General features: G+C 40.6%; 1 long non-coding RNA gene across 1 annotated transcript; it reads left to right on the forward strand.

Moving 5' to 3' along the window:
• The first annotated feature begins 244 nt into the window (after positions 1-244).
• Positions 245-8,156, forward strand: LOC146960009 (uncharacterized). Its single transcript, XR_015035542.1, has 3 exons — positions 245-373; positions 6,507-6,591; positions 8,041-8,156. It is a non-coding gene; the product is annotated as an uncharacterized LOC146960009 (long non-coding RNA).
• Positions 8,157-19,435: the final 11,279 nt, after the last annotated feature.

A 19,435-nucleotide genomic window follows, 5' to 3' on the forward strand; every position in this document is an offset into this window, starting at 1 on the left:
ATGTAGTAAGTGTGTTTATGTGTTTGCAGTGGTGGTGTTGGTCGTATTGAATTCTGATTCATGGCATAAGGAGACAAATTGAAATATTGAATTGAATAGAGTGACTGAGTTTGACCATGATGGGACAGCTGTGGTTTTATTTGTTTATCTTATTAGTTTTATTGTTGAGAGTCTTTTCGAGAACTCATATCAAGGACTGGCCAGGGAAATCTTTGGTGTAATATTTGTTCCCTATTTCTTGTGTAAGGGAGCAAGGAGAACGAGACAGAGAAATGACACCAACAAGAGGTTCGAACGAGAATGTGAATGACCCCCTTTTCCTCCGATGGTCTTCAGTGGTGCCAAAACTATCACCTTATTTTCGACCTGGCAGGTGAGCACAGCTGTTCAGCTGGCAGACAGCTGTTATCACACCGGTGGGTGGGAGGGGTGAGAGGGTGGGACAGTATAAGAGACTAGACGAGAGAAAGGTGTTGAGAAGATAAAAAAAGAAAAGAGTGTGTCAGGAGCAGCGAGGCAAACCACTGAGAAAGTAATCGAAAGAGAGGTCAACTTCTCTGAAAAGAGACAAGACAGAAGTGAAGGAGAGCGACAGTAAGAGGAACTAGAAAAAACATTTCCAAGAATGGAAATGGTGTGAATGCTGGAAGCAATGCTGAATGAGCTGAAGAAATTGTTGAAAGAAAGAAAGATTGAAACAAGAGAGAAAAAAGAAAAGGACAGAAAGAAAGAAAGAAAGAAAGAAAGAAAGAAAGAGAGAAAGAAATGGAGTAAAAACAAAGGAAGAGAAAATGAGTAGAAAGAAAGAAAGAATCAAACAAACAAAGAAGTAAAAAGACAGAAATGGAGTGAAAGAAAGAAAGAAAGAAATGGAGTAAAAACAAAGGAAGAGAAAAGGAATAGAAAGAAAGAAAGAAACAATCAAACAAACAAAGAAGTAAAAAGACAGAAATGGAGTGAAAGAAAGAAAGAAAGAAAGAAGAAAAAGAGAGAGGGGGATGATAGATAGAAAGAGGTAGATGGATGGATGGATGGATGGATGGATGGATGGATAGAGAGGGAAGGATATAAAAAGTTACGTAAAATACAAATGAAGGAGTAGAAGAAAGAAAGAAAGAAAGAAAGAAAGAAAGGAGACAGAGGGGTTAAAAAATAGGGAGGGGTATAGATAGATAGATAGATAGATAGATAGATAGATAGATAGATAGATAGATAGATAGATAGATAGATAGATAGATAGATAGATAGATAGGACACATGTTAAAAGCTGCATCCTATGTCCTAGGCTCCACCTGTAATTGTACTACTATTAATAGAGTTGGAAAGACTAAACGTCTGAACTTAAATTCATGAGAAAAATATAAATTGTTGGAGATGTTTACATCAAAAGTATAAAATAATTGAGAGCCTGATGAATTTGAGCTGAAAACCTGTGTGTGTGTGTGTGTGTGTGTGTGTGAGTCTGACGGTCTCTCTGTCTGTGTGTACATGTGCAGAAAGTAAAACTGTTAAAGGGATAGTTCACCCTAGAATGATATTTCGCTCATTATCTACTCACCCTCATGTTGACTAAGGGCTGGAAGAATTCTCAGAGTCCACCGTCCCTTCTCTGAGTTACAGGGGGTCTTGGCGTAGCAGTGCATGTCCATATAACGGTTGCAAAGGGACACCAGAGCTCTTCGTAAAAAAAACACACACAAAAAAACATCCAAATACCTCCATGATGCTCGTATGTAATGTCCGTCTTGTGCTGAAGCCCCAAATTGCGTAATTGTCCCGAAAAAAATTAAATAAGTCTATATTTTAAGCTTGTTTGTAGCGGAAGCTTCTCGAAGCTCCTCTTCCTGGTCCGTCCAAATCTCGCGTGATTTGCGCCGGCGTCAGTGCGGTTACTGCGAATCACGCGAGATTTGGACGGACCAGGATGTTTTTTTGTGTGTGTTTTTTTACGAAGAGCTCTGGTGTCCCTTTGCAACCGTTATATGGACATGCACTGCTACGCCAAGACCCCCTGTAAACTCAGAGAAGGGACGGTGGACTCTGAGAATTCTTCCAGCCCTTAGTCCACATGAGGGTGAGTAGATAATGAGCGAAATATCATTCTAGGGTGAACTATCCCTTTAAGCGCCACAAAACTCCTCTCTCCCTAATGATCTGATTGATTACACCTGTGTGGCAGCCTGCCCTCAGAAGTTACCATGGCGACTACCATGCTTACATTTTACTGTGTGGAACAGTGTTGTGTTTGTGTGTTTATCTGTTTGTGTATGCGTGCATGTGTGACTGTGTGTGAGTGTCTGTGTGTGTCCTGTCCTGTGTGAGTGTGATGCCTGTGTTTGTGCGTGGACATCCTCTGTCAGTCTGGTTTATCATGTGTGTGTGTGGGGCTGTGTTTAAAAACATCTTAACGAGCAGCCAGGCTGCACCTGCACTGTTCTATTTATAGACTTTGATAACGAGCTGGCCCCTACAGCTGGACCAACTGCACACAGAGCAGAGCAGAGCAGAGAGATTTGAGCTCTGAGCAGCTTCCCAAAACAGCCCAGAAAAAGAGAACCGTACCTCTAATCAGAATGTGGCCATCTGACCATCTGCGCAAGCAGACCTTCCTGAGCGAGGCAATGTGCATTAAATGTTTGTAGGGCAAAAACTTTTCTCAGGGTCGCAAGGTAGAAAAGGGGGGCATTTCTGCTTTTCTAAAAAAATCAGCTCCTACTTTTATATTGAAGTGGATGAGCCACTGGAGCGGGTCTAGCTGGACAATTAGGCTCACTGAGACAATTCTGTAAGTCTGTCTGCTGTTTTGAACACATTAAATGAGACACAACAAGTGTGGCTACAAACCGGTGAGGAAATCATGTGTCTAGAGTTTAATTTGTGGCCGTGCTGGCAATTTATCCAGAAAAAATCCTGAATGTTTTTTCGATCCCTCTCACTCTAACGATGATGTCACTCACTCTGACCCAACCCCATACACACTCATTGAAAAGTGTGAAATTTGTCAGAAATCCTCATGTGCTTTTAAAGGATTTATCTCAAAAACGGTACAAGCTATGAAAAAAGTTGTACATACAGGATGAATACATTAGAAGTTTGTCTACAGCTCAGAATTTGAATGAAGTCTCTAGCTGAAAGTATGTGGACGCTTTAAAGGCTGAAAGAAGTAAGAAGATTTGAAGAGTTTCAAGACTGTTCCAATGCATTCTCTATGGGAAAAAAAAAATCAGAAATAGTTGAATATTGCAAAAAGTATGAATAGTTGAAAAGAGAAAAGACATAGCACACCTGTCCCGAAAAGGCTGAACAATTTGATATTTGAATTGTTGAAATAGCACAAAGTATGAAGGACTAGTTACATGACGAAGAAAGGCAGAAAATGGCCGAACCGAATAACAATAGTGTGAATGCTTCCAGCATTCACACTAATAAAGAGATGATGGAGGAGGGAGACAGAGAAAGCACAGAATCACTCACAAGAAAGAGAAGACAGATCAGAGTAGAGACAGTAGAAGTGGGAAGTGTTGCAGGAAAAAAGAATCAGTGATCTGCCACTGGCAATACATCTATTCAATTAATAATGACCTAGACTTATCATGATTCACCTAGTGGTGTTTTCTCTTTATATCACAAAAGCAGCTGACAATGGAGAACACTAATAATCTCAGGTCTTATAAAAGACGTGGTTGTTAAGTGTCTTTCTGACAAGAAAAAAGAGATTTGTCATCTGCATCTTATTTTGTCAAAGATCTGCATAAAGATTTTGTTGAAAAATGCATAAAAACCATAAAGATAGGCCAGCTGCTGAGGACACTGAAGCATAGATGAAAACTATCATCACATTTTATGAGCTCATATCAGTGATCACAAATAATTTGTAGTCGTAAATAAATCTTTTTAATGAGAAATCCAAGTTTGTTCATGTGTAGAAAAGGTTTAGATCTGTGAAAAAATAGTGCATGTGCAGATTCTTCAGCCAAGCAGGTGGGTTTTATTATTCAGATTAATGATGCTGTAGAAAATAATGGTAAACATTTTCTTTTTATGAATGTGAAACTGAACTACACCTAGGTCCTGTGGTGAGAGGATAACAGAACCATCTGCCCTCTGATTGGACTCTTTTTAAAAAATGATTTGGACTGTAATAGTCCAGTTGGATTCAGGTGTAAAACCAGAGTAGGTACCTGATGTTTAAACATGTATAGTTAGTTTTAAAACGCTACCCCTGCTGCTGAATTTATGTTATTTATTTACGTTACGCTTTATGTTCTACATTGTTCATGGAGCATTGTCACAGCCTCAACGTGTGGTATACAGGACAGTACAAGTACGTCAGACTGGTTGCAAAACATTGACCTCAAAGATTGCATCATGATGTCTTGATATTATCAGACAGAGGGAGCAAATCTTCTTCTCTCCTGTGTGCTTGATGTGGTGGATGGACAGTTTTATTTTTGACAGATCAGTCAATTTTTCCCCACATATTCCTCTGTCTTGTCAAAAACTGGTACCGGACCTGCCTTATGTACCTGATGCAACTCGGGCACTGGCAGTTTGGTTGGATAGTCATGTGTGTTACGGCAAATGTAGCCTCCAGCCTCGAGTGGAGATGAAGACAGGGCAAGTTATTTATTTAAGATTTCTACAGTTCAATCTGAAGCGATAAAAGGCTTCAGAGTAAACAAACCTTTTTTTTTTTTTCATCTACGCATCAGTGCTGAGCTGCACTAATGATGATGCACGTTTATAGTTTTTGAGCACAAAAATATTTTGCATAATTGGGTGGTTGATGAGCAGGTAGTGATCTGATTTGACTGAGACTGAGGTGAATTCTGTGGCTGAATCATTTACTCTGAAATCTCTGGCCTTAAGCCAAGGCTCTTAACAGGCATGATTTTTTTTTAATCATTACCTCTAAAGTAGATGAATAAGTGTATATTGGATCACTTCATATGGGTATCCGGATGTCAAGTTTCAATTTTCCGAGGATATTACTGCATCACGTATCTCCTCTGCCGCCTGCTTTCAGGTGAATGTCTGCATGATTTTTATGAGAAAGATCAGATTTTCCTCTCAAACCTGGCATTTTATTTCTACTTTTATATCTGGTAGTTCTTCCTGTGAAACACCTCCTCTCTTTTTTGCATTTTATTTATTTATTATCTTATTGATTGATAAGCTCTAATGAGGAAATGTTAATCAGATGATTACTTTTTCAAGCTTTAATTAGAAGCACTGAATTTATAATGTCTTCCTACATAAATTTCAAGGTGTAACCGATGTAACAGGAGCTGTTTTTATTGTCCTCTGCCAACCCGGGCTATGAGGCTGAGAAAACAGGCACAGGAGTCGAGACTGTTTTCCTCCATTAGCTGTGCATCAATAGCACTTCCAATGAATGCCAGAGCTAATAAGTGACCAGCTGGTGCTTAGAAACCAGGCGCCTGAAGACTTGTCAGGAAGCCTGCAGTCACAGCCCGAGTCCCCGCCACAAAACAAATTTCTGGTGACAGCGTGACACACGATTAAAACAGGAGAGGACCACGGCACTCCACTCCTGTCCTCTCTATTAATTAGCAGTAGGTGTGTCAGCGCCAGAAGTTCAGGCCGGTGACAAAGAGTGTCGGCACCTGCACCTTATTAGTTTTTCATGAAAGTAAAGAGAAGTGTCAAACGTAGGCCAGCGTCCCTCCCTAACATGTCTCTTGTTGGACAATGCAGCATCTGTGGGGTCAGTGTGTAAAGGGTAGCGCCTCGCTTCTGCCAAAACATCAGAGCAAACCCATATTGATACGCACTATCACTTGGCTAACTGGCTATTGATGAACCCATTTGTGTTTGTTACCAAAGAGTATTGATATTGATGAAGCTGCAGCTGCGGGGTAATGAGCATGTGGCGACACGTTTCTGCCATGAACGTGCATGTGTAATGTTAACAGGATGGATGTAAACATGTGCAAAGTTTGTGAAAACCTCTGCTCAAAATGAGCCTGTTCAATAAGCAGCCTGCTGCCCCGCACTAATGGCTCCATTTTTCACACATGGGCCGATTCTTTGTGACCGAATTACCGTCACCAGTTCTCTTAGTGTGTCGAGCCAGCTGTTGGAAATGTTGGATGTTGGTGTCTTTTAAAAAGTCCACATATCAAAATCAGAGTTGTTTCCACCCACCCAATTGCTGTCACATTGAGAGTTGATAAAAAAAAAAAAAAAAAACTCAACTGAACAGTAATTGAAATGCCATTGCCTATGTGTTTAAAAAATACCACTGCATATTGTTATTATTCATGAAAGGAATGTTTTATATAGATCTGGGGGTGTTGATACACTCTTTTAAATAGCACTGTCATTTTAGTGAGAGATAACTCAGGAACCATGCTTAATGCTAAGCTACTGCCACTGAAACAGTATCAACATTCAGCTTTATTTAGTCTTGATCACATTAAGTTACGATATTGTGTTCGAAATCTGAACCTCCTGCATTTTCTTCTTCATTGTTGTGCTTTCAGGTGTATTAAAGGGAAAAGGTGGCCTTCGGCAGCTTGTTAACATGGATGAAGTTTGGTCAGCTGTTTACACATGAAGTTGCTATTGGTAAGTGTTTGATATCGTACTGAAAGACTTATTTGTTGAACATTAAAAAACAGTGTAGCACGCAAGTATGTTAACGCTAGATTTTTAGAAGAAGTAAGGGAAAAACATCCAATAATATTGACTTATATTGACTAAAAAGTAATTCATTTTACCTTGTGTACTTTAAGCGCCCTCTGCTGGCTATTATTTTAAAGTGTATGTAAATTTTAGTTTTCTAGTCTTACTGACCACTTAACGAGACCCTGATAAGTTTGCTTTTGGTTGTGGATGAATCTACATTACCCACACTTTTGTCCATTTTCGATAAATATATCATTTTGTCTTTATAGTTAGGGTTGACGGTATCTGATCGTCTTCGAACCTCCGACTTTTGTTCTTGATTAATGAAAACATTCTTGGCAAATACTTTCGCTTTCGTCCATTTTCCGAAAGTCCTCGTCGTCACTTTAAAGTTTTGTTACAATACTTGCTGTTCACTAACACATCAGGGCCACTGGTATCCTGTCTGATGACCCAGTTGACCTCCTGAACCACAGCAGCCCAATCACATCACACAGGCTGTGATGTTGTAAACACCGTGTCCACCATCGGCAGCACATATAATCCAGTGAATCCCGTCCTAGGACCCTAAAGCTCCCTTGCTTTTCTGACCTCAGACGGGATCCCAGAAAGTGCTTCTGGAAATGTTTTGGCTTTTCCTTTTCCCCCCCAAAAAATGTCCAGCTTTAGAATCCCACACTAATGAAAGCCTCGTCTTATCTGTTCTCATGAATTTTAATACAGACACACCGATTACATTTCTGTAGATACTGCAAAGCTAGAGGAAAGAAATTGCCAAGATTCAGATTGTATGCATGCAGAAGAACACTTATTGTTTTCTATGAATATATCAGCAAGCCAAGGAATGGATAAAGCAAAATGAAATCGTTCCTCTAAAAACAGATAAGTGAAAAATAGGGAATCTCAAAATACATCTTTTGGCCAAGATTTAAAGTACATTATAAATCTACTTTCCAACTTTTATCTTTTGATTTTGTCATGATAAATTGGTCGATACTGTGATCGCAGGGATCTTATACCTTATTGTATCTTTGTGATCTTAATGAAGTCTAGGGTCATACTATGGATGACCTGTTAACATCATCATCATGTCTAATGACCTTTACGTTTGCATTCTATATTTTAATGTAAAATATCTTAACTTTTACACATTTAATCACATGCTCAAGCTCATTTCATGCTCTCATTTTTTCAAAGTGCAGCACAAAGCTTGTCAAACTGCCAAACTGTCCTTTGGTGTCGCAGCAAACAACCCAAGGTTTTTTCTTTCTTCTCACACTGTGTCACAGACTTTGCTTTGTTGCTGTACTGATGGGATGATGCCTATTTGTCTACTTTAATATCCCCGGAAGATCAGATGCTCTCATTTTTTTTCCTTTTTTTTTTTAGTATCAACGGCGAAGGGTCACCTTGTCCTTGAAGATGAAAACAAGTTGCACTTAACCGCCCAAGCTGCAGCGGTGCGCCAGGAGATGCTTTGCTCCACATTTTGCAAACCAGCTCAGGGACAGGTGAGCGCATCTTTTACTAACACGGCCGTATATGACAAGGGAAATTACTGCCAGTGAACCACTGCCAGCCTGCGCGCGTAAAAACACAACGCTCACGCACGCACATACGCACAAGCGCTTGTTTTGTGTTTCGTTTCAAACATGGAAAGATATAAAACCGCCTTCTGGTCGTCTCATCTGTTCCCAGTTGGTTATTTCCCTGCTCGTGTATATATAACCGGCAAAATAAAGCTGTTTTGTGACTTTGTTTCGACTTGTTTCGACAGCAGTTTCCCCCAATTTCTGATGCTCGATTTCTGACTCCTGAGAGAAAAGGACAGAAAATTGCAAAGAAAGGCTGTGACCCCACATTTCAGCGGAGGTTCAACTCATTTTCGATATTTTTGCCCCCTTTGGAGCAATGGCGTCCGCTGGAAAAGCCCATACGCCACAATGGGGGTGCGATGATACGATTTACCATGATTGTGTGTGTGTGTGTGTGTGTGTGTCATGTGTCACCTCTGCTGCTCTGAACACCATTTAGATTACTTTCACCTCATCAGCCCACACACACTTGGCTGAGGCCATTGGGACACACTCTCCTGAGGATAGATGTTTTCATTGCACCACATGCATATGTTCCGTAGTGTGTGTGTGTGTGTGTGTTTCTTGTCTGTGTGTGGGCAGATAAGGAGAGAGGAGGACTGTGGAGAAAAAGAGGACAGTCAGGTCTGAGGAGGATAGATGGCAGTGACTCAGAGAAAATTGAGGGAACTTGGAAAACACAGGAAATTGTCTCTGGACATCTCAACGTTTGTCACCACTTTGTCTGGCGGAGAAAAATACAAAAGTATTTGAGAGGTGCTGATCACACATTAGTCTAAAATGAATATACAAAAGCATGATGTATATAAATAAACAGCAGCAGAAACAAAAGGTGACAGACTCTCGAAGGTGAGACAGTTAAAATTCAGACTCATTAGAGAAGTGAGACTTTGGTTTTTCCGTGTTATGCTTCTGTTTGGACACAGACATCTTCTCTGCTTATATTTTTATTATTCATATTATTCCACATATAGCAGTCGTACACAGCTTTGTTTCGCTTTATATTCCAAACATCCAGTCATTTCTAAAGGGGAATCTCTCCCTTCCTCTCTGCTCGGCGCTGTCGCCTGTGGCTATATGAGGCTCTGTTAACAGAACATACTCAAATCTCTCACTGCGGTGTCAGCAGTTCAGTTGCATTGTGGGTGATGTAGGTGCCATGATATGAGTGATAGGTAGAGCTCTGCTGCATCCGTTGTTATAGGAGAGAGGAGCAATATTAACTCTATGAAACTCCATAATACTGTGTTAATTTTGTTTGTCTAGTATCCAACCTCATTCAGATGTTGTTTTTTTTTATATTTATTTGAACCATATCATCGTCCACATCTCTCTGTTCCACAGCCTGCATGGTACAATGTTGAGTTTCAGTGAGAACTTTTGGGGCTTATGATTTAGTCATAGCAACTAGAATTGGTGCATGTTTATGAATGCCCAATAAATACCACATGGCTGGTTTGCAGATAGTTTTGCTCTTGGGTGCTGAAGCTGCAAAGTCAAGAACAATTGCTGTTTTCTAAATCCAATAAGTTGAAGTGACTCTTTCTAAGAGATTCGCTCTTCATGGAGCCAGAGAGAGAGAGAGAGAGAGAATCTCAGTTAAAAATCATAAATCTCAATGTTTACAACTTTATAAATCTAAACGTATCACTAAAATACATCTATCCAGGTTATTGTGGCACAGAGCAATTCAGAAAGTATGTATTATTTTGGTTTTATTTATGAACGGCTTTCAGACTTTTAATGATTTTCATTTGCACACAGAAGTGAGTGAGTTGATGAATTCAGTAGCTCATGGGCATATAATTAATTTGCTAATCTTTTGATAAATTCATAATTTTAAGTTAGAAATCTTCCACTGTTTGATGTCTTAAGCCATCCTCCATCTTGCATCACACAGTGAACTCATTTCCCTTCAGCTCTCTGGCTCTTACTTTTTAAAAGAAGCAATTTTATTATATTATAAATGGCACCTTGAGGATTTTTTTTTTCCCCCATCCACTGGCAGGACGACGACAACATCAACATACAGTAGGACATTTAAAAAAAAATCATATCATAAGTGGAATACGAGGCTCGACTGCAGGGGCCACAGTTTCAGTCTGCAGTCCTACCACCAGTCCTTCAAGGTCGTGGGCAAAGCAATTCGAGGTTGTCAATCATATCACATCCATTGAATAAAAGTAATATGTTCTGTGGTTGTGCTCATGCTGCTCTCACCTCTAAACGACACCGAGCCCCTCGGTGGCTGTCGACAGAGAGAGCACAGAGATGGCTGACTATTAGATGAATTAGACATTTTAGGCATTTTCATGCATCGCTGCCTCGCTTCCCCTTATTATGTGGACTGGCTAGATGCCCTCTTTTCAGCTGCTAGGGGGTTGGTGATTGAGGTGGATTGGTCAAAATGGAGGTTGACAATCTGACCAACAGTCAGTCAGTCAGGCAGCGACACACACTTACTGTGTGTTCAATCATGTTACTCCAGCTTGGATTTGATGGTTGGCAATGAGCAGTGGATCCCTAATGACCTCTGCCTGTTTACTACTTTACTGCTGCATTTACATAATATAGACACAGAAATACATATGTGGGGGTGATGCTTAAAGTGTCACTGAACATTTGTCATGTGTCGGGTCGATTTGCGAAAGACTAAAAGAAAAATGGATTGCGCTTGTTATCACAACTCATTAAATCCATTCTCCTCATGAGCAATTGATTTCACGGGTAATCTAAATGAAACCAGATATTGACCTTCTTTCCGGCCTCATCGTTCAGCCTGAGCCAAATGAACCGCTCCGTGTTGAGTCTGCTTTCAGTGTGTTTACTGTATTTAAATTAGAATTTCTTCGTTTGGCAAGTGCAGTGAGTGACACGTGAATCTTTCATTGATGCCACAGAGACATCAGCAGTGTGAGCAACGACGTGATGCATGTTTTTGTTGTGTGTGTTACAGTGGCAGTCATTCTTTTTATCCAGATCTAGAGGGGGGATTGTACACGATGTACAATGAGCAGCACATGGTGAAGCACATAGAGCATAGGTATAGTATATACACTGAAAATGGATCATAAAGCCATGTAGAGGCTTTTATACTGTAGCAAAGCACTAAGCCAAGAGTAAACAATCTTTCCAAGAAATATTTATGTGGAAGTTGAAGGCCAGGCAGCTGCTGTAATGATGTATGGAATCATTTCGCATCAGTTGCAAAGTAAACAGGCAAAATCTGCAAGACAATTTACAACAGCTCGTAGCGTCAGATGCTGCTACAAGATGTGCGCTATCTTTCATAATGCAAACAGAGGTTGACGTCCACAGTGTTTTTTTTTTTTTTTTTTTTTTTTGTTTTTTTTTATCACTTTATTTTTACAGGGACAGTGCACAATTAAGGTAATTGTACCAGAGTTAGCTGACAGCTAATTTACATCTGTTGTCCCTGGACAGGCAGACAGAAGAAACAACGACCGTCAGTACACGAAATACAATACATAAAAATGAGACAATACATAAAGTTCCATCAATGTGATCAGAGTACAGGCCTGTCAATCATAGGTGGTTACACTTTTGTGTTTCTTTTAGCCAGAGCTTTAGGCTGGACTTAAATTCTACTAGGCTTACTGAGTCTCTTATGTGTGTAGGTATAGAATTCCACCTCCCTATGACTTTAATGGAGAAAGCAGATTGTCCAAAAGCTGTTCTTCTGAACTGTGGCACCCAGTCACCCCGAATAGATGCTCTAGTCCTGCCAGCTCTGCCACTGCTGGGGCAGGATAGGCATTCCACGAGGGGAGGGGGTGCCAGGTTATGAATAATTTTAAACATCAGACAAACATCAGAGTAGAACATGAAGTTATCAAAATCTAGAAAATCATATTTTTTAAGAATGTTACAGTGATGATAATCCTTTGGTTTTTTATCTAGTGCTTTTAAGATTTGTTTGTAAAGTGAGTAAACAGGCTTCAGTACAGTTACACCGGCCTGTGACCAAGTTGTTATACAGTAAGACAGATGGGGAAAAATCATAGTCTGCACAAAGAGTTTTGCAGTGAATGGAGACAACTGGTGCCTGATGCTCTTAAAATTATACAGATTAAATTTAACATTTTTAATGACCCTACTTACTTGCTTTCTAAAGGACAAGTTTGTATCAATTTCAATGCCCAGATACTTAACGTGTGTCACACATTTGATGACCTCACCATTAATTACAATATCAGGGTTAACTGAATTATTAATCCTCTTTGTGAAATACATACAAGTTGTTTTACTAACATTAAGGGTTAGACAAGAGTTTGCTAGCCAATCTGACACCTTGCTCATTGCAGTAGTCAGATTGGCTGCAGCATCATCTTTGTTTCTTGCATGGGTGAAGATCACAGTGTCATCAGCATACATTTGAGTGCAAACATCTGGACAAACTTGAGGAAGATCATTAATATATATACTAAATAAGATTGGTCCTAAAATAGACCCTTGGGGGACCCCTACTGTACAGTTTGTAAAAGAGGAACGCTTATCACACACTCTTGTGCACTGTTTCCTGTGGTTTAGGTAGGACTCCATCCAGGTCAAGGCATTGGCTGACAAATTAAATTTGGAAAGTTTAGAAAGTAAAATATTGTGATTAACTGTGTCAAATGCCTTCCTTAAATCTAAAAACACAGCCCCAACAACACCACCTTTGTCAAGATAGTTTTTGATTTGTTCCACAAAAAAACAATTTGCTGTTTCTGTTGAGTAATGTTTTCGAAAACCAAACTGCATTGGGTGAAGGCTAAAATTGCCTTCATTTAAATGAGAAACCAACTGATCACAGACAACCTTTTCAGCAATTTTAGAAGCTACTGGAAGGATACTAATGGGTCTGTAATTTGATGGAGTATTCCTTTCACCCGATTTAAAAACTGGGATTACTACTGCTGTCTTCCATGAGGAAGGAAAGTATGAGTTCCTTATGGATAAATTGATCAAATGAGTTAAGGGTTTACATAGTATGGATTTATAATTTTTGAAAAGCCTTGCATCAAGATCAAAAACATCCATGGACCTTGAAGCTTTTAGACAGTCAAGTACTTTCATTACTTCAGATTCTGAGACATATTCAATTGTAAAAATAGGGAATTCATTATTTGCAGGTTCAAGAGACATTGGTCTTACATCAAAATTCTTGGCCAAACACTGCACTGAGTCCACAAAGTATGAATTAAAGATTGTGGCTATTTGTTCTTTGTCTTCAATTACTCTTGATTGTTCCTTTATTGCCCAATTTTGAATTATTTTCCCCTCCTTCTTTGAGATTTTATTAATATTTTCCCAAATCACTGTACTATTTCCCTTACACTCATTGATAAGTTTAATAAAATAATCAGCTTTGGCCTGCCTCAGTTCTTTCACTACTTTGTTTCGCAGTTCCTGAAATTTTCTCTTATCATGTGGTAATCCAGATTTAAGAGCTGCCTTTAATGCAAAGTCTCTCTGCTTCATTAACTTCCAGAGATGCTCATTTAACCAAGGTAAATTATTTTTTTTCCGTGAATGTGAGACCCTTTTACAAAATTCATTTTTGGTCTCACTAATTCTGGTCACCATGATATTAGATGCCTCTTCTACATCATCAGACAGCACTACATCGTTCCAGTCCAGCTGCTTAAATTTATCCTCAAATGAGGCAACAAGGTTTTTGGGGATAATATTAAGAGATCTTTTACCCTCTTGTCTGTATAGAAATCGATGTTTTTCCAATTTTCTAACAATTAAGGTCAGATTGTGATCTGACATACCAGTTATCAGATTAAAAGATTTGGTGATTCTTTCAGGTTTGTTACTAAAAATAAGATCTATCTGTGTTTGTGATGATTGTGTAACTCTGGTTGGGCCTTGGATTATTTGAGTGAGATTATACTGATCTGATATACTTTTAAGATTTTTCCTATTTGCTCTTTCAGCCCAGTTTACATTAAAATCACCCAATACAATTAACTCAGTTTTAGTACCAATTTCCTTCAACAGAGATTTAAATTTATCATAAAATGTATTATTAGAGTTGGGGGGACGATACAGACCAACAACTGTGAAAGACATTTGAGGGGATAATATAATGGAGACAGCAATACTTTCCATATCTTGTAAAAAATTACGATGTATTTCTACACATTTAAAATGGTCACGTATATACATAAGAACTCCTCCCCCTCTGCCTGATTTTCTATCTTTCCTATAAACGTGATACCCAGGTATAGCAAAAGTAGACCTTGGTGAAGATGCAGTTAACCATGATTCAGAAATAAAAAGAAAGTCCAAGTTCGATTCAGTCAGGAGTGTTTCAAGCTGTTCAGTCTTTGACATAATGCTTCTCATGTTCAGGTGTCCACCAAGCAATCCTTTTGGTTTTTTCCTTTTGTCCCACAAGACTTTAGACTGATTAACTGGTTGAAAAGATTCAAATTTCCTTTTAATTGTTGTTATAGTATTTGGATGTTCCTTATGTGTACCGGCGGCACTAGGATTTAATATTGCCTTTAGTGAGGTTGCATCGGAGGTCACAGACTGATTTTCACTTCTAACAGGAGTTTGGGCTACCACAGGGGGCGGGGGGGGAGTAGACAGGAAGGGGGTATGTGATGTAAACAGCCGTCAGTCGCGTGCAGCGCTTGTAACAGTATGTGCCGCATGCTGTACAGCATGTTGCAGATTAAAGCCTAACATCCTACTGCCCAATAGGTTTGGATGTACTCCGTCCGGCTTGTAGTGTGAATGGCGATTCCAAAATAAATTAAAATTGTCGATATAGGTGAGATCGGAGTCTCTGCAAGCGTGGTTCAGCCAGGTATTGAGGCTGAGGACTCGGCTGAACCGCTCATCTCCACGAGCCAATGTTGGAATAGGGCCGGATATGAACACCGATTGACCTGTGGTGCGCAGGAAGCTGAAGAGGTCTCTGAAGTCGGCTTTCGTCAGCTCGGACTGCTTACGAGCAATATCATTACATCCAACATGAACAATAATTTTAGTGACTGTGGAGGGCAGGGAGTGCAAAAGCTCCGGGAGTTTATTTAAGATGACCGCCACAGTAGACCCGGGGAGGCAGTGAGTGACCGCATTGGGGAGGCGAACTTGCCTGATGATGGAGTCCCCCACAATTAAGGTGGTTGGTGGAGAGAGGGGACGAGGGGGTGCCGGTTGAACCTCGCTTCGATCAGATGAGGGCCTGGTGCTCTCCGGACGTCGAGGCTTGGAAGCAGCACCGCGAAGGGAGGACCCCAGAGAGTGCCCTCGCACTGCGTCTCTGGGCGGCCTGCGCCGTGACGACGAGGCAGCAGAACTGGATACACTCTGCCCAGGTTCCGAGTGCGCCGAGACCGCAGGGATGGAATCAGCCGCTGGAGCCACCGGGACGGGACCGCCAGCCTCAGTCGCAGGGATGGAAACACCAGCCGGAGTGACCCGCCCGGGAACAACCACCGGCTCCGACCCTGCATTCAGCGGCGGGAATTCATCCATACGCAGGAGGTCATACCTGTCGGACAGCTGGAGTTCACAGGTGGGTTGCGGGCTGGTCTTACGTGCCTTCTTGCCTAATGCCACGAACCACGGCTCCTGCCGTGGGGTGGAAGTGGAGGTGTGTGCTCTGCGTCTCGGGTTCGGTGTAAAGTCCAGAACAGCAGCAGGCACAAGTTTGGGTTTAGCACCCAGCGAGCGCCAGTGATCATCCGATTGGCGAGACGGCAGAACCGAAGCAGCCGGTCCGGCTGTAGCAGGAGGCGCAACCCCAGAGCCAGTGGCCAGCTGTGAGACGGAGGCAGGAGCTCCGCTCGCCAAGACCGGCGGAGTAGCGTCAGGAGCCGGCATGGTGGTGTCCAACTCGGCTAAGTTGACAGGCAGACCTGCGCCCAGTGTAATGACAGAGTCCATCTGTTTTTCTTCATTCCGGATCCAGTAAAGATCAGAAATACGGCGTTCAAGTTCGGCGATTGACTGTGATTTTTGGAGACAGCCATCGCACCCGTGTGGGTGGGTAAGTAGAGCCGCAGCGGGGGCAGCCATGGATGTAGCTCTTAGCTTAGCAGAGCGAGCTAATTAGCTTAGCCACCAATACAAACAGTCCGGCAGAAAGTTCTTTAAAACTATTAAAATCCACGTCCGATGACTAAAATCCTTTCTCCGGCTGAAGGAGGTGGTTAAACACAATCAAAACCCAAAGAGTGTGTCAGAAGAATCCGGGTAAAAACTAGATAAAATGCCAGTTTTAGGCAGAGACTTGTTCAGCCTTGTTCACTCACACATCGTCCTTCAGTGTTGTTGCTTCTAACAATTGCACTGCATTGCATATCTACATTTCTCAGATTTATTTTTCTGTATTAGATGCTCAGGAATCTTTCCCCATTGCGCGCTCTCTTAAAAAAAAAAAAAGCCCATATTGTGCTTTTTGTGTTTCCTCACTTGTTTGACAAAAACCCAGCACAGATGACAGCAGAGATCTGACACAGTGGCTGTTATTATACAACAACGAGATGATATTTTTCAGCTTCTTTCCAACATGTGATCCATTTGATGGGCACTGGAGCAGTTTCTTTCAGGACAGCATAAGTTCTGTCACTTTTATATATATATATATATATATATATATATATATATATATATATATATATTATACCCTCTCTTTTTTTTTGCAGCCCACAGGCATCTACAGCCACGGCCAACATCATTAAACCTACAACCATCAAGATAAGACTCAATTACTGTGCGCCTCTGCATTGGCATCCAAAATCAATATTCGACTAAAAAAAAGGGTTGGGGGGGGGGGCATCTAATAGTCTGATGAGCATGCAGCCAACACAGGAGAGACTGAAGACAAATAAAACCAACAAGGTTTCCAGAACATTCACACTGGCTTCACACCTTAGATAATGGATCAGTTGCATCATGCATGTTCACTTTGAGCAGGCAGCTTCACTGCAAGCATGACTAAGCCTTCAGAGAGGTAGGAAAATAAGAAATCACCTCTGTTTGTTCATGCAATGGGAAATATCCTCAGTGACTGACCTTGTGTTAAACCAGTGTGTGTGTGCAAGTTAAATATAATGCATGTGAAAACCAGATCTTGTTCATGTAAAAGTCACTTTTATTAACATTATGAAAAGGCGAGAAAAGATAGTAGAACAGAACATAGAAAAGCTTCACTCACAACATGAATCAAGTGAAAAACCTTTTTATTCGTTAATGTAATTTTAGGTCTGTTTTTGTTCTTTTATATTCATTCATCCAAATTGTGGATTCTTTGGTTTGGCTGATTTATTACAAGTCATCTGTGATCAGGATGCGATATGTTCACTTCAAAAAAAAAAAAAAATAGCCTAATTACACTCTTTTTTATCTATTCAAACACAGACACACCAGTTATAAGGGCAGTCAGCTGAAGTGGCACTTTTTGTACTGTCCCTAAGGAGGATGATCTTTTTATTTGCTGAATTGCTGCTGACTGTCAAGTGTTTGCCTCATTTCCTGTCACCTTTCTTTCTACACCGATGATACTGCATGTCAACAAGATGAGACTAAAATCAACAGCAAAACTCAGATAGTACAATTACTGCACAATCCATGTGCCCCATGCTTTCACTGGGTCACATGTGTCTTTGTTGCTAATATGCACACTTTTGTCTACTGGAAATAAAAGTAATAGTTGTTGAAAAGATGTTGGTAATAGTTTTGTAGTGTTTTTAGAGTTTTTGAGTTTGAAAGTTTGAAAGGATTAAGTTTAGTTCATCCTAGTTCAGTGAGATTTTTAATTTAAATGATGTGCTAATAAATAGAAAAAATAAAAGTCTACATTATAAGACTTTGGCATTCAAACAGTGTTTTTCACTGCCAGTGGGGGAGAACACAGAGGCCGCTCTCTTCATCAGCTGAAGAGCATTTACTTATTGATTTACTGATAAATATCCAAAAATGTGATGTGTTAATATTGATTTCAGGTAATATCAAATTTTTTATATAATCAGATTATTAGTTATGGTGCTACTGTTAATTCCTTCATGTTTTAATCTCCTGGTGATGTTGCAGGTATTGAAGGATGGCAGTGGTTTTACACATGAGTGTTGATGGGAGTGACTGAGAGTTTGAGAAAGTTCAGTGTGAGGTTACACGAGGTCACAAACAACTAGTGAAGAGTTCAGCTCTGGGGTGGATCTGCCCAAAAATGTATTTTTATATTTCTACGTTTTTTTTTTTTTTTCATGGTTTTCTTCTAGGAAAGAAGAAATCATGCCAAATCTTCTCAGCGTCGGTCTTTTTCCTCTCTGTGTGTTGACTTTAGAGATGAATAAGGAAGAAAATACAGTAGTTAGCACGGTTATGACTTTCCATATACACACAGACACACACGTACTGTACTAATGGACCAAGTGGTGTTGAAGAGGCCAGTGAGGGAAAACAAGGATTGGTGCCAAGTGTGCATGTGTGTGAGTCACACTAAGAGCCCGTGCACGGCTTGACTTCCTGACCGGGCCTCCACCCGAGTCCTCCACACACATAATGGCGATTACAGGGTTCTTCTGGGACCACAAGGTGAAAGCAACAACACTCATGGCTCATTAGAAAATAAGAGGGAGGCATCAATGAAACAGGACCCACAAAGCTGTTAGTGCGATGGCTGTGTAATCGTTGCTAATGGAGTTCCTGCTAATATAAACACCCAGTGGGAGTGCTTCTTCTTTTTCTTTTTTTTTGAGAGCAACTTTGGGTCCCTCCTTCTATCGGTGTATCACTTAATGATATCTCTAGCCTCACGCCCTTAGTTCTTTTACTCCCGTCCTTGGACAACAATTATGTGCTTGAAAAGGAGTGGCTGTTATTTTTAATGTAGCATCAGCTCTCTCACCCCTTTTTATTTTTATTTTTTTAGAAAGCAAACACAAACACAATATTGCACTCGGCAGCAGCCAGTCTCACCCCAGGGCAATGTATTAGCTGCTGAAGTGGCTATTTAGAGTGAAAGTAAATGAGTCGAGGGATGACAGGTGAGCCGAGCGTTTGGAGTTTGCAGCGGCCAAGGACACTTCCCTGTCATCCGCCCCTTACTCACTCTTTGTTTTATTAAATAGAGAGAGGTGGAGTTTTTTTTTCTTTTTTTTTTTTACCATAATCTGTTTTCCCTCCGTCTACCTGAGGGGAGGGACGTCCTGCTGTGGCCG

The sequence above is a fragment of the Trachurus japonicus genome, unplaced genomic scaffold (assembly GCF_045865225.1).
Source record: "Trachurus japonicus isolate A0001 unplaced genomic scaffold, Traja_1.0 AP030781.1".
In the NCBI taxonomy this organism is placed as follows: Eukaryota; Metazoa; Chordata; class Actinopteri; order Carangiformes; family Carangidae; genus Trachurus; species Trachurus japonicus.